This window comes from Hemiscyllium ocellatum, chromosome 22 (genome assembly GCF_020745735.1).
Source record: "Hemiscyllium ocellatum isolate sHemOce1 chromosome 22, sHemOce1.pat.X.cur, whole genome shotgun sequence".
Classification (NCBI taxonomy): Eukaryota; Metazoa; Chordata; class Chondrichthyes; order Orectolobiformes; family Hemiscylliidae; genus Hemiscyllium; species Hemiscyllium ocellatum.
Genome location: NC_083422.1, coordinates 35,598,021 through 35,611,000, shown reverse-complemented (window position 1 = coordinate 35,611,000; position 12,980 = coordinate 35,598,021). Strand labels below are relative to the sequence as shown.

The following is a 12,980-nucleotide window of genomic DNA, read 5'->3' as shown; positions in this document are numbered from 1 at the left end:
TAAAAGCCCAAGATGCTCTTTGACTCTCATACACCCTATTTCCTTCAATGTGGTAATCTTCTCTGACTTCCAAATTGGGGTAAAGGCATTAACAAAAGATTGCATTCCTTCCCTGAAGAACAACAGATGATAGACTACCTTATTTTCCTACTTTAGGCTTTCTTAATTCGCATTTTATTCATACCTCCGCTTTACAGTTTCAAACAAAATTATCAATTAAAGGCTGTTCTTCTTGATGACAAGTAGTACACCTTTTGAAGCTGCTCTTTGAACTGTTCCAAATGAAGTTAAAAATGGTTAGCTAAGAAACAAGCACATAAAACATGGCTTAGAAAAATAAGGTGACTTTTGAATCTAACAGATCAGTGGAAAGTTCGTAACCATGAATTAAACATTTCACAAGGAAAAGAAACAAGTGAGCGTTTTAGCCAAGTACACACAGTAGTTAGGGCAAATTTAAATTACTTAATCTTATCATGGACCTTAGAATATGCATATTAGTCAGTGCACTCAATTAATGGATAGAATTATTTTGTAATGTCAAGATGATATACAGTAGTGATTTATGAAACTAAACCCTGTGCTCTTGCTGTAGGACATTCTATACTAACATGGAGGCTAGGATACATTGCAAGATTCTGGATTAGTGGTGCTGGAAGAGCACAGCAGTTCAGGCAGCATTTGAGGAGCAGTAAAACCGACTTTTCAGACAAAAGACCTTCATCAGGAATACAGGCAGAGAGCCTGAAGTGTGGAGAGATAAGTGAGAGGAGGGTGGGGGTGGGGAGAAAGTAGCATAGAATACAATAGGTGAATTGGGGAGGGGATGAAGGTGATGAAGGTGATAGGTCGGGGGGGGGGGGGGGGAAGAGGGGTGGAGTGGATAGGTGGAAAAGAAGACAGGCAGGTAGGACAAGTCATGGGGACAGTGCTGAGCTGGAAGTTGGGAACTGCGGTGAGGTAGGGGAAGGGGAAATGAGGAAACTGTTGAAGTTCACATTGATGCCCTGGGGTTGAAGTGTTCCGAAGCTCAGGATGAGGCGTTCTTCCTCCAGGAATCTGGTGGTGAGGGAGCGGCGGTGAAAGAGACCCAGGACCTCCAATGTCCTCGGCAGAGTGGGAGGGAGAGTTGAAATGTTGGGCCACAGGGCGGTGTGATTGATTTTAACCCCAGTGCATCAATGTGGACTTGAACAGTTTCCTCATTTCCCCTTTCCCCCACCTCACTGCAGTTCCCAACTTCCAGCTCACTGTCCCCATGACTTGTCCTACCTGCCTATCTTCTTTTCCACCTATCCACTCCACCCTCCCCACCCTCGACCTATCATCTTCATCCCCTCCCCCACTCACCTATTGTACTCTATGCTACTTTCTCCCTACCTCCACCCTCCTCTCACTTATCTCTCCATGCTTCAGGCTCTCTGCCCTGTATTCCTGATGAAAGGCTTTTGCCCGAAATGTCGATTTTACGGCTCCTCGGATACTGCTGTGCTCTTCCAGAATCTGGTTTCCAGCATCTGCAGTCATTGTTTTTACCTACATTGCAAGATGCCTGACTAGACTTGCATGTTTTGTCATGCCTAACACAATATGCAAGAGTTTACTATTGAAGGTAATGGGGGGGTGGCGGGGGGGGGTTAAATCATCTTTGCATTTAAAGAAAAAACCTTAAAATAAAAAAGAAGTGCCCTAGAATAGAATACAGTGGCATACGATTAGAATGCAACATGCATAATGAACAACTGAAGTGATGATAGGTACAAATAAAGACATTAATCAATTCTTGTTCAGGTACATCTGCAACAAGCTCATCTGTATCGTGGCATTACACTTCATGTGAAAATGGTGACTGCACATATTTATTCATCATTAGTCCTCCTACATAATCAGTGAAGTTTTGGGTCACAATAATCCCTACAGGTCGCTAACTGTCAAAGCAAGGAGTTGTCTTTCTTGCATCCTAGATTGGCCTATTTCCTGTTACACTGACATTATCAATTGAATGGAGATGGCGAGACTGGGGCAGTGATGGGTGGTACAAAGGAAGCAATATTCTTCTACCTCACAGCATTGTGCTTTGACGTTCCAGAACGAAGAGCACTCTGCCAATGATTTACAGCATACTTTTATTGTGCACACCTATTTTGTCTTGGATAAAAATTGTAATTAAAACAATTTTAATTTTTTTTAAACGCAAATAAACTTTCCCACTGCTGCGAGGCACTTGATGAAATAACAATGCTACAACATTCTGAAAAAGTAGACTGTAAACAAAGCTCTTGTTATAACAGGCCAAAAATCTAAATTTTTTTTTAAAAATGCCTTGATATATCTGAAATAATCTTTATAATGAGTTGTAGCATGTTGCAACTTACTTGCTTTTCAACTTTCTAAGTGCAGAGACACAATTGGGAGTGCGGACTGGAATTTGCTCAGGACCTTACATGGTCTCTAATCTAAACTTGGTCACTTCAGTCTGGGTTATACAGAACTAATTAAGAAATAAAGGCTCAGAGATGTGTCTGGTACTGATGGAACCAACCCTAAAGAAAGAACAGGGGCTCCAAGCAGGTTCCTCTTCTTAAAATTCTGACTCCCAATGACGCATGCCTTGCAAAGAACGAGCAGAGATCTGCTCTGTACAAAGCACTGGCCACTTGATACCACCAGGTCCTCACTATGAATATGCCACTAAAGTTATCTTAACTTTAGCAAACTAATAGAGCCACTACCGATTTTCAGAGTTGATCACTGTGGAAATGATGCATACCCCAAATTCTCAATAACATTTCCTCGGTGACAGCTTTGAATCATTTAACGAAACTGCTCTTGTCGCTGAGTTGGAGGGCAGTGCCAAAATATCAGCTCAAAAGTATCACTGCAATCTATACTCATTTATGATTTAATTCTGGATATTTCAGTACTAGAGTAGGAGTTTCTATGAATCCATGCATCACAAAAGTAAATGCCAAATAGGCAATACTTTGAAAAACACCACAGAAATTTATATATAGAGACTAAACATCACCTAAGGAGAAGCATATTATATAATGTCAATGACAGCTTCTGAATAAAATTCTCCAAAGTGAAGACTAGAACATGATATTTAAATACTTGGTTGAAGTTAGTGAGTTATGCACAGCCAGACAGAGTAATCAATGGCTCAATATTCCAAGTCAGAAAGGTGTAATTTAGACCCTTCCTCAGACAGCCCAGTGAATACAAACCAGTGTAATGACTCCCCATATTAACTGATATTTAGGGCAGGTATAAAAACTTTTTGGGTGCAAGATGCCCATCACCATTGTAAAGGGTAGGTGTAGCATGTTAACCTTGAAGATTAACAAGTAGAATTTAGTGCTATGGTCTCCAACATTTTAAAAATTACACCAATTACTTAGATGAGCGGAGCAAAAGCATGATAGGAAAATTTGCAGATGACAAAGATAGACTGGGAAGTAAAAGATATGAAAAGTTTGATGAACATAGTCATACAGCATGGAAACAGATCCTTCAGACCAATCAATCCACACTGACCATGTTCCCAAACTAATTTGGCAGACGAAACAATGTGGGAAAACGTGAAGTTGTTTATTTTGGCAAGAAGAATGAAAAAGCAGAGTATTACTTTAACAGAGGACAACTGCGGAAATCTAAGGTGCAGACGGATTTAGGTGATCCAGCATGAGACACAAAGTTAGTACACAGGTAGAGCACACAATCAAGACAGCTAATGGAATGCTATCTTTCGTTATAAGAGAAATTGAATCTAAAAGTGAGAATTTTATGCTTCAGTAATACAGGACATTAGTGAAACAACAGGGTTAATCTGGTCTCCTTATTTAAGGAAGCCTTCAAATGCACTGGAGGTGGTTCAGAGAAGTTTTCTAGATAAATGCCTGGAATGAATGGGTTGTCTTACGAAGATAAGATGGACACGTTTAACAAACTTTCACTGGACTGAGGGTTGTCTTGGTTGAAATGCTTAAGATCCTAAATGGGTTTGGTAAGATTGGCAAGAAAAGCATGTTTCCTCTTCACTAAGAATTCAGAAATAGGGAACCATTATTTTACTAGTAGTGGTCACTCTTTCAGGATAGAATGAAGAGAGATTTTGTATCAGGAGCTTGAGAGAGTTTGGAACACTCTGCCTCAGAAAGCAGTGAAGTGGGATTATTTAATAGTTTTAAAGACAGAAGTGGACAGATTCTTATAGGGCAGGGGATCAAATGTTATGGAGATGGAAATCTCGAATTGGAAATAAATAGATCATCTTACTGAATAGCTGAGTGAGCTCAAGGAGCTGAATGGTCTACTTTTGTTCCTCTCGGGAAAAGTCAAATTTGAAGATTAAAGAATGACAGTGTTGTCAGCAAACCACTTCAGCTCCTCCTCTCCAGTAAATGGCTGAAGGATCTCATGGGGCACTTGAGTTAGACTTTCCTAGAGGGAGGCAATGGTAGAGTGGTATTATCGCTGGACTGTTGATCCAGATAGCGTTCTGGGCACCTGGGTCCATATCTTGCCATGGCAAATGGTGGAATTTGAACTCAAGAAAAACCTGGAATTTGATTGTCAGGAAAAATCCCTTACCTGGCCTACATGTGACTCCAGACCCACAGCAATGTTTTTGACTCTTAAATGCCCACTGGGCAATAAATGCTGCCTCGCCAGCAATGCCTTCATCCCATGAATGAATAATGAAAAACAAAAGAGAATCATCAGATAGGCACAACTGACTGCTAGAGATCACTAATTTGGTTTCCTAGTCTGTCAGCTTCATTTGTATACAGAAAAAGTAATTTTATAATGTTAAGTAGTGTTTTGAAAACTTGTTTTTCCTTACTAGTTCTATAATTCCATTGTTAAAAACTTTACAAGAGTGCGAGCACAAAGATTACAACTGCCAGGGTTTAAACAGAATATATGAATTTCTACAGTACGTTTTGAATTTAGAATTTTTTAAATGGTAAACCTTAAACATACTATATCGTACTGAATGTTCTGGTATTATATTTTCCATTTGTCTAGAAGGAAAACAAAAAACTCTTAAAAGAAGTTGGGATGCCCTGTGCATTCCTCCATTTACGAAGCTCTTTGAGGAAATTATAAGACTTCATTTGCATTTTTAAAAAATAGACAACTTTCCGTAATCTATTTTCCTTGACCAATTCAACTTGATTCTGTTTTATTTCCTGTTGCAATGTATCCACTTTTAGTGAGTTGCATACAGCATTGTCTTTAATTACTTTTGGGAGAAGGTGTGCCATTGGATCTCAGATGTCTATTAAAAAAATGTTAAGATAGCTCATCTTATTGATTTTGATTTTAGAATTATGGTTGGTAACCTGGCTGTTCAAAACACTACACATTTCATCTGTAAAGACCATTTGCAAAAATTGCCAGGGAAAATATATGAATAAGGAAATGAGAAAACAAGCCCTACATTAACATGTTATACAATGACTTTACCATACACTTGAGGAAGCTTGGAACACCTGTCTTCTACATTAGACACTCAACCAGGTCAATTTCTTAGATGATTCAAAACATGAGCTTGGCTCAAAGTGTGTTCCAACAGGACTAAAGCTTAATTCATTAAAATCTAAACTTTGAATACCAAAAGGTTTCAAGGCCTTGCTACAAGCATTTGTTTAAATTTGTAAAATGAAAACATTATCATTCATCTCAAAATTGTTTGTCTGATTTTGCTTCTCTTCTTGGAATATTTTTAAAGTTATGAATGTTAGCAATATTGAATGGAACTGATCTCAGGTAGTTACTGTGACTGATGGCGTGAGGAACAGGGACACACACACACACACACACACACACACACACACACAGACAGTTGAATGCATTTTTATACAGTCCCTAGTACTGCCAGGCTCAACAACTCCACCAGCTCAATTCTTTTGTGGAACCAGCAATTGTTTAAACAAAAACAGGAAAGTAGAACAAAAGAGATATGCAAGTCATTGCAATTGTTTTTTTTTAAAGAAAGGGATGCTAATGTTGACAAGCTTTGGTAGACCATTTGGAAAGCAGAGCAGACATTAATTAATTCTTTGTCCCAGCTGTCTACACCACTGCACAATGAAAGATGACATTCCACTAATTTATCTTTAAACTGCCCAAAGGGAACTGAAAAATGACCAAACCACAAATAAATAAAGAACTGTAAATCACATTTGTACTCCTAACAACTGTGGCCAGTGTTTCTAATATGATACTGCCAGGTCAGTGAGGTCTAGTGATTGATCAGTCGTGTGCCTCAACATTCACAGATAGGAGATGCTATGGCTTTACAAAAATTAATTCTTCAATATCCCAGTAAATGAGGATCATTCAGGGAATCAAAGAATGCAAAAGGAGTCATCTTTTAGAGGTTGTGCTGGCCCCATGAAAAAACAACCCTTTGCAGGAGTGAAAGAATACTTCACTCTGCACAGCTGAGGGCATTGTTTGCTCTGAAGGCACACAGGGATGGTTCTGCTAATAATGACCCAGATCAATAACAGTTAAAAGCGATAAAAATGCTACAAAAATGGGAAGTGCTCGGGAAATTCAGCAGACCTGGCCAATACTGACCTGCACTGCCACTGGGAGATTCTACACATGCTAAACAGTGTGCCAACACTTACAGAAACTGCCGTTGTGCACAGACCTCAGGACTAGGATGCAATAAAACAGGCTAGTTCTGGTCCTGATGAATGCAAGAAGAAAAGCTTTGATTTAGAGGTCACCCTTTCGTAATGTTTACATTTTGCACTACCAGGCTATTGTTTCTCTCTCCACAGATACTGCCTGACCTATTGAGTTTCTCCACTACTTTCTGTTTTCATTTCAGATCTCCAGAATCTGCAGTAGTTTAAGTCATGCTATACGTTTAAAGCTGCATGCCCCACATTGGTTGCATAGAGGTAAAGAAAACAAACTATTAAAGCGTCTTCTTTGACAGTTTCTAACAGAGATAATCAAATCTTCACAGCAGAGGTTTGTGAAGCAGTTTTGCTAACAGATGAAATACATCCTACAACTGGGTGGGTATACAAAGCACATATCCCTGAAATGGAGTTCATGACTGGATAGAAACTATAGCATTACTTAAAAACAGCCAAATTAACTATTTAACCATTAATCAATACCAACAAGAACTGGCAAACTTTACTCATCTCATTGATGCTTGTCCGGGATACACTGAATGCTGCATGTACCTACAAAACATGCTCCAAAAATAATTCACATATTGTCAATTGCTTTGGAATATCCTGTGTGTAAGAAAGAATAATACTCACTTTTTTGTTTCTTTCTGCCACTAGATGTATAGCCATATAGATCTAAACATGCATGCAGTCAAGTATCTCACTTTAATTGTCTCTTTTTATCTGGAGTAATATAGACAAAGAGAATGTTCAGGCATTACTTGTGTTCCAAATTGCTACCCAGTATCTCCCCAGTTTAACAAAGAAAGGAATGGGGAATTAGGTTCAATGGCATAAACCTATCCATTCAATAAGATCTTGGCTGATCTTCACTAAGTCCATATTCCCACTCTATCTTGATTCATTTCATACCCATCGATCTTTGTATAATCAACAACTGAGCATTTACAGAGTATTCTGGGGTTTAGCATTCCAAGGTTTCACACCTTTCTGAACTAAAGTATTTCTTCATCATTTCTAAATGGCTGACCCCTTATTCTTAGACTATGAACCAAAATTCGAAGTTCTCCGTCACTAAAGGAGAACAGCCTCTTTCAGGCACTCTTAAGAACTCTATACATATCAGTGAGTCCATCCTAAAAAATCATAACCTGCCTTTTCCTAACAGATTTGAGAGTGTGGTGCTACAAAAGCACAGCAGATCAGGCAGCATCTGAGAAGCAGGAGAATCGACATTTTGGGCATAAGCCCTTCATCAGATGCAAGGATCTGGCTATGAATTTTCAATGCTTGACACTAAGTGTGGGGCAAGTATATTATCATGTCACCCTAAGGTAAGATAACTCTCCTGATCATCTGCTAATCAACTCATGAACAGCTGATATGTGAGCAAAGTGGAGTATCTCATCCTGTCACAGCTTCAACATGAGTGAAGTCACCAGAAGCTGATGATCTAAGACCAGCAGTTTCTGGGTCCTGATGTGTATTAGTTGAGGCTTATTCCTCAGTTCCAATTTTTATCTTCCTGTCATGGGGTGTTTGTAGGGGAGGACACCTGAGGAAAGGGGGTTCGGGGGGTCAGAGGCAAGGACAAGGAAATGGCCATCAGAGACCAACCCCTTACCCATCCATTTGTGCTTCCAAATGTTCCAACATTGCTGGCAAGATCCACTTCCCATGCCTCTGTAGGATAAAAACCCATTGCCATCTTCTCCAGATGAAAAGTCAACTAGAAATGTTAACTCCATTCCTCCCATCACACCTGCTGAGCAATTCCTGCTTTTTGTTTATATTTTTAATTCCTAGCAAATGTAAAATTTTGCTTTGATATGTAACATATAGTATCTGCAGCACAGAAAGCTATTCAAACAAATAATTACTTAACATGCCATTCTCAAAACGACAGAACCTGAAAAGGCTGATTTTTAACAATTTAACATATAGCAGAGTAAGCAACCGCTATTTGAGTAAGCAACAACTAGCATGATCACATATCATCTCTATACCAGAACAGAACTATTTAAAAGATATATTTTATACAATGCATTTATTGTTTAAACACACTACAGTAACCCAGGCACTCTTGTTTCCTCTTTAAGTTTGATTAATTCATTCTGTAGCTTTTGAGAATTTATTGCTAGTGCATTTTCTGTAAAATCTTGACATGATTAATAATGGCTTGTATCCTTACTTTCTTAAGAAAAAGAAAAATTGTTAGTTTATTTGAATATAGGACTAATTGATAAATTAACTGTTTTGATGGTATTGTTTTCATCTTTACAAAGTGATTAGAGTTTTACATTAGGTTGTGACACAGTATATAATGTGAAAAGCTTTCTTTTCACTTCACCACACATTTCAAATCTTCATAAATTCGACATGAATCATTTACCCCCAAATTAGCTCTACAATACCTGCCAATAATGCTTTGATAGGGCTGCTGGATTTACACTGCTGAAAGTTTGTGTGACAAATATAAAGTCCCTCCTCTCTTTAAATGAAGAAATCTCCTTCCCCATAGGAGACGACATCCAATCACTCAGCCAAGACAACTGCTTAATGGAAACACTGGAGTGCTTGATGGGCAGCCCTGGAATTTGGGAACTACAATAATCTGATTGTGAGGTATGTAATCTTCCACATCTCTACACCAGGAGCCCAATCCCTTACCTGTTTAATGTAAATATTAATTTACATTTGCTTTATGCCCAAATCCCTTTATCAGGCTGGAATCTGTTGTCAGACCACAGAACAAACTCTGTATTTACACTGTGAGGCTTTGCTTCCATGCTCAAACTGGCAAATGGCAAAATCCACTTGGCTGCTCTTCTTTTATACATCACTGATCTGACACCATCAAATTCACAGCTGCCAAAAACAAGTCCAGAGAAGCGTTTACCCACTTGGTTTCAAGTTTTAAACAGGCTACTTGGCATTTTTAGTAGCCACGTCAGTATCGACTTACATTATAAATAATGTACAATAATCCCCTATTTGGGAGCAATGTTGAACACAATAGTGCTGGGGAAAAAAAAACGGACTTGGTTTTAACTTGCTTAATGCTAAAAACAATTTGAAACTGCCAGCAGCATTTACATATCTGGTGACCTTGTTAATTAGATGCAGGTTGAATCAACTAACTCTTTGCCAAGCAGACACTGCCCCGTTCAATAATATCCATTTTGTTTAGAAAATGCTGAATATTTGTAATATAGCGCAATAAGCTAAACACAATCTGCCAATTCCTCAGAAACAAACCCAAACAAGCAGTCACAACGCAACCAAAAACTATAGTCACGTTACCTTACGTCAAAGACATATCAGAAATGACTTCCAGACTCCTCAGATCCCTTGGCATCATGGTAGCCCACAAATCTACCAACATAAACAACAGCTAATGAAACGAAAGGAACCCGGATAAACAAGCAGGAAACATGCCACCAGGATACACTAACGCCAACTAGTCACCAAAGACATGACCCACTATCACTAGTTTCCATACATACAGACAAAAAAGAGCATCACTTTGACTGGGACAACACACACATTCTTGGTCAGGGGAAACAAAGACATGCATGAGAATTCTGACAGGCATGGCATTCTAACCAGAATTCCATCAATAAACACATCAACTTACATCTTATCAACCTTCCCTTGAAGAAAACAAACCAGAAATGACATCACCCACCTTAAGAAACCAACACCTATAAATAGGCAGGACATACCACCTCTGCTTCACCAGAGACTCTCACTGATAATGTAGCCTAGTATGGTGAAGAAACGTCTGAAAACAAATCTTCCATCAAACTTACAAACTTATGAACCTGAGCTACAAATCTTCTCAAAAACCATTAGAGTGTATTCTCACTGTACGCAGAGTTACAGAAAAAGGTTTAAGTTTGCCTTCAAATGGAAGAAAAGCTAAGTTTGACAAACTAAGATACATAGGACCACATTTGTTTTGTCTGAACTCTCCTGAATTGTGAAATTAATATTTTACAGGTCTTAATTTTATTAACTTTCAGAGTTTCTGAGCAGTATTAAAGAAGCAATCAGTCTTTCTTTTAATTCATGATTACAAAAAGCTATACAACACCCAAAAAAATTTTCAAATTGTATTGATTTTTTCCTGTTTCACAGTCCAAACAAGTATTTTGCTAAAGCTTTGCCCTTAGCTTGGAAAAACCTGCAGGGGCTGAATGCTTGTCAGCCAGGTGCCTATTTCAATCCCCCTGCACTGAAGCACAAGCCAAATGGGCATAAGAGTTTAAAAAAAACTCCTGAAAGACCAGCCAACTCTAGTTTTTCATTTCATTTCTCCAAAGAGCTGCTTCTGTGCTCCAGGCTCAGTTTAATGGAAATGGAAAGGGAGGTTAATGTAGGACAGTTATACTTCAGCTCAACACCTATTTTAATGGCAGAGTGGCGCAAAGTCTCCAAAGGAGTCTGATTCAAACTGTGTTGGATTCAATACTTGTCTAATTCAGATGTACAAAACTGATGCAAATCAGACTGTGGGGATTGCAGAGCAAATCCAAACCTCTGAAGTGCAATATCTCAGTATACATTTTGACACTTCTAAAGATGGGGAGCGATACAAGCTCAATTTTTAAAAAAGCTTTTAGAAGGTGGTGTATAAGCCAATATTTGTATTCTAAACATGTTTGGATAGACTGATGTGTTTTAGGGTTTGACTCTGAAAGAATCATTATCATTTTAGAGTGCTGAATCTACATTGCTACAAGCCTTTAACTGCAGTGACGAATTGCAAAAGTTGTGTCCTTGATATTTCAATTGAGAATTGCACAGCTAAATATTAAAAAATTAAGAGACCATGACAGTAGGAGGACACAGCATTCATTGGTTATGTCAGTGCCTTTCTGATCTCCAGCATGGACAGCTTTTCAGAGTGAAGCATTATGCAAATGTTGTTGCGGGAGAAAAGAGAAAAATCATTCTCTGATCACTTTCTCAAACTTCCTAGCAACTTATTCAGAAATAAGCACAGGCAAAGGTAGGCTGGTCAACTGCCTTCTAAATCAGAATATGCAAAGCTTAGGAAGACTAGGGCAGAGTACATTTGCATTCTTCTTCTGATAAAACTAAAAGTTGGAACTTCACAATAAACATTTTTACTTCAACTTTAAATATGATAAAGAAAAAACGCCACCAACAAGTAAGCAGATTTTGCATGTACACTCCAGTTTTTTACATGGAATATCTTGAAAATGCAAGGTAGAATGGTATATGGGCTAAACAGGATGGCTATAAAAGGTCCATGCTTCACTTTAGGGCTGCAATCCCAAATAGCGTCTTACTGTGGGGCCACTTTCAGGAATGTGCCAGCAGGCTACACCGTTCAGTCATAAGATGAGGGTCTGCACCCAGAGTTCCCCACAGTGAATTTGTGATTTCAAATACTTCAACTTGGGCAGTTGCCAAGTGGAGGCCAGGCATTTCCCCAAAGGAAGGGAATGGAAAAAAATAAAACTGCAGGACTGATAGTTCCATTAAAGCTTTAGCTTTCATTGTTTTCACCTGGTCTTTTAATTTGCTGTATGAATACTTCTCAATAGCATTCCTTTCCTTTATCTCACCAAACAGCAGAACTAGCACTGCATTTACATAAGCTTTCAAGCGCTCGGCTTTCAATATTTCACAATTAACAATGTACTGCTGAAACATATGCAAAATAAAAGCAGGCACTTTAGCAATGCCACATTTCTCAAAAAAGAAATTTATAGAACTGCTGTTACCCCCCACCCCCCCCCCCAAGAACCATAGTTAACTGAAAAAACTCAAACTGGAAATCCTACTCTGCAATAAACTAAGTTCTACTCTTGTATTCTTGCTTATGTAAATCCAAATGACTGGTGCAGTTGACCAGCTGAGATCAGCATAAGATTGTCACTAAACAATTTCCCAAAAATCCCAACAAGAGGAAAGTAATAAGTCTCATTAAATGGTGATGAAAACCTAACTGCTCTGTCTATATTCTCAGATTACCTCCAAGTGAAAATACTGACTGCAATTTCCCTTGACTGTCGACAGAACCAGAGATATTAGCCTTCATTCATTTATCTAACCATCAGTTAAGAAAACCTAATTTAAGTAAACAATGGAGTAATGTTAAGCTCCATTCATACATGCATCCTTGGTTACAATCTGAAATTGGCAATGGTAATGAGTTACAAACCTACCAAGATCACCAGTGAAATAAAAATAAGAGTACTGACAGAAGCCCTGACATACCTTCATTTTTTAAAAAAAAAGTTATCACACTAAAATCCACCTTTGACATTTATAATGCAACAA

The 12,980-nt window shown here is 38.5% G+C and overlaps 1 protein-coding gene across 13 annotated transcripts in view; it reads right to left on the bottom strand.

The window, feature by feature from the left end:
• The window catches only part of LOC132826283 (fibroblast growth factor receptor 2-like), a 189,647-nt gene that overhangs the window by 76,081 nt on the left and 100,586 nt on the right, over positions 1-12,980 (bottom strand). The window lies entirely within an intron of this gene.